Genomic DNA, 3105 nt, shown 5'->3' with positions numbered 1-3105 from the left:
ATTTTGTCATAACAAAAATTTTAAACCATGGATCATAAAATTTGAATGTGAGACTTTTAACAGTTTTAGTAATTTATAGCCGTTTGTAAAAATTCAAAATATAACATATACATAAAAATCTAAATTTTTATTATATGGTTATTGTGGTTATTTAATTTATTTAATAGCTTAAAATTAAACAAATATGATAGAAGATACACTATTTTTTATCAAATATTTATTATTCAAAATCATTAATTGCCATATATACTTTAGCCACATTAGGCAATTCCGTAAATTTTATTTAAGAAAATAATAAAGTACATTAATGATGTATTTATTGTTAGTTTAATAAAAAGCTTATTATATAATTAGATAGACCAACATATTTCTCTAATGATTCTAAAAATCATTCTATTAATGACATGTGACTACAAAAAGAAGTTGTAATGCTTATCAAATAATATATAGGGGAAAGGACCAGTAGCTGGTTCGATCGTTTGGCCTTTGACAAGTTGAAAATCATAGTTTTGTAATATTTCCACTACAGCTGTCTTCATTAGAGTCATTGCTAAAAGCTTACCCAGGCAAGATCTTGGTCCCCCGAAAAACGCAAAGAACTTGTACGAAGGCTCTTCTCTAAACCCTCCCGTCTCTGAAACCCACCTCCCAGGCTTGAATTCCAATGCGTCTTCTCCCCATACTGCTTCCATCCTCCCTAACACATAAAGAAAGATTAAAATCTTCATACTTGCATCGACTTTATGACCACTTGGAAGCACATCTGGCCTTACGGGAGTCATGCGCTCAAATGGAACATGCGGGTAAAGTCTCATCGATTCATACAAGGCGCCACGTAAATACACCAGTTTGTTCAAGCACTCAATGTAACAATAATTAGACGGCCTCTCTTGGCCATGAATTTTTATAAGGTTTGTGTTGATCTCTTGGCGAATCTTAGTGACAACTTCAGGGTTTTCCGACAAAAGCCAAAAGAACCAAGTGAGAGCAGACGCAGTGGCATCCCTCCCCGCTAGAATGAAAGACAACATGGTGTCTCTGAGAAACTTACCGTCACTCGGGTTCAAGAGGTCGTACTTGGTTGCATCTAGCTTCATGTGTGATGTCAAAAGATCCGCAGCTTCATCATTGGCAGTGTGAGCATGCTCTCGTGATATTATCTCTTCTCTCTTAGCTGATATAAACTGTGCGCACATTCGTGTCAAAATGGCGTCAGCTTTGGACAGCTTCTTCTCTTGTCCGAACCCAACCCATCTTTGCAGCTTCCACAAGAACTTCGGTTTAACATGCCTATACATAACCCCTTCTCCAACATCGTTAAGAGCTTTAGCAAACTCATCAGCCTCTGGCATTTCAACGCAGAGAGATCTAGGATCGGCGGATCCAGTTACCATCACTAAGGTTGTGTCAAATGTGAACCTCACGAACACATCCTGCAAGTCCACGACCGCTCCTTCCTCTGCTAAATGATTAAAAAGAGGAATGAGCCCGTCATTGATTTTTCTTCTCGTGGTACTCATTAACAACCTTCGAAACCCTTGGTGGCTGAACATGACTTTAGAAGCTTTCCTCAGATTCTTCCATAGTTCCGAGTCCGCGGTGAGTATCCCGTCTCCAAGAACATCAAATACTTCTCTGAAGTCGGGACCTTTGGTGTAGTTGGAGAAGTTTGAGCTCACGATATGATGGATATTTGCTTGATCAACCGTGAACAACATATCCATTCCAGAATACCATGGGCCCTTGAATGTAAACGTCGAGTTAGAACTCGTGAGAATCTCCACGCTAAACTCATAGATACGATGGAATTCACGAGCAGACACGGAAGCATCCCGAGAACTGGCCAGTTTCTAAGCAAGTTATCATGAGGATTCATGAAGAGGAAGAAACAAAGTAGGATAAAACATAAGATGGCTATGGAAGCTTCAAAAACCATTAGTGAAGCCATTAAAAACTTAAAGTTTGACTCAACGTAATAACGTAAGATGGTTTCTCTTAGTGCATATGGTACTTGATTCATATATACACACACACACTATAAAGCACAATGCATCAAAGTCGATGACAATGCTGATTACTCACCACATATACGATTAGAAGAGATTGTGGATATTAAAGTAAGTGATTAATGAGTTAGTTAGAAAGGTAGTTAGTCGATAATACTCAATTACTCCTGTAGTCCTATTATAGGACTCCTTCCTATATTAGCACGTTTTCACCGTGTATCTGTTGAGATTGAACCTTTGATTAAATCCTATATAAGAAAAATAAAGAAGAATCAGTGAGAAGAAGAACGAACAAAGAAGAAGCACAAGAAGCAAAGGTGCAAAAGAAAATAAGAAGGAGACTTGAAGCGCAAGAAACTGAGGAAGATGAAGAAGAAGCAAAACTAACGTGGATCCACAAGAAGTCAAGGACAAGGTTGGTCTGTGTAGCTAGAAGTTACACAACAAAAAGAACAAGAGTAACTAGTTAGTGTGGTTAAAAGCTAACAAAGTTAAGTTGTCAAGATAGAGTTGTTAGAGTTCTTGATGTCTAAGATAACCATTGCTTGTAAGAAAAGTCTAGTGTCTTAGAAGAAGTTGTATAAGCAATGTGCAACTGTAATAAGTAGAGGATTCTATTATAAATTGTACTAGACCCTGACCCGCGCGCCAGCGCGGATTTGAATTTTTGGTTTTTGGTTATTTATTTAACTAAATAATGTATTCGTAATATTTTATGTATTATATTCACCAAGTAAATAATTTTTTTGGCATCTTAAACCATCTATTTACGATGAATATTCGATATCATATAAAAAATTGAACAAATAGACGTAATTAGAGAATTGTAGACGATATATAAAAACAATGGTTATTAATGTAAACTATGAAGAAATATTATATTATGACTTAGTATGACATAAAAGATTATAAATTAGTTATACATGTTTAAAGAAAATAAAATGATTTTTAAACTTCTATGAAAAATTTAACGTATAAAAAAAGGCGATGAATTAGTCATCAAATTGTAAATAATTTCATAATTTTATTAATAATAAATTATTTATAGTCTTTGTTTTTCGTCAAGATAATTATTAAATGTCCATAACATTAATATGTT

The 3105-nt window shown here is 35.2% G+C and overlaps 1 pseudogene; it reads right to left on the bottom strand.

The window, feature by feature from the left end:
• LOC106338780 overlaps window positions 1-1948 on the bottom strand; it is a 2575-nt pseudogene extending 627 nt beyond the window's left edge.
• Between the last annotated feature and the right edge of the window lie 1157 nt (window positions 1949-3105).

Source organism: Brassica oleracea, chromosome C4, assembly GCF_000695525.1.
Source record: "Brassica oleracea var. oleracea cultivar TO1000 chromosome C4, BOL, whole genome shotgun sequence".
Classification (NCBI taxonomy): Eukaryota; Viridiplantae; Streptophyta; class Magnoliopsida; order Brassicales; family Brassicaceae; genus Brassica; species Brassica oleracea.
This window is presented reverse-complemented; position numbering and strand designations above follow the sequence as displayed.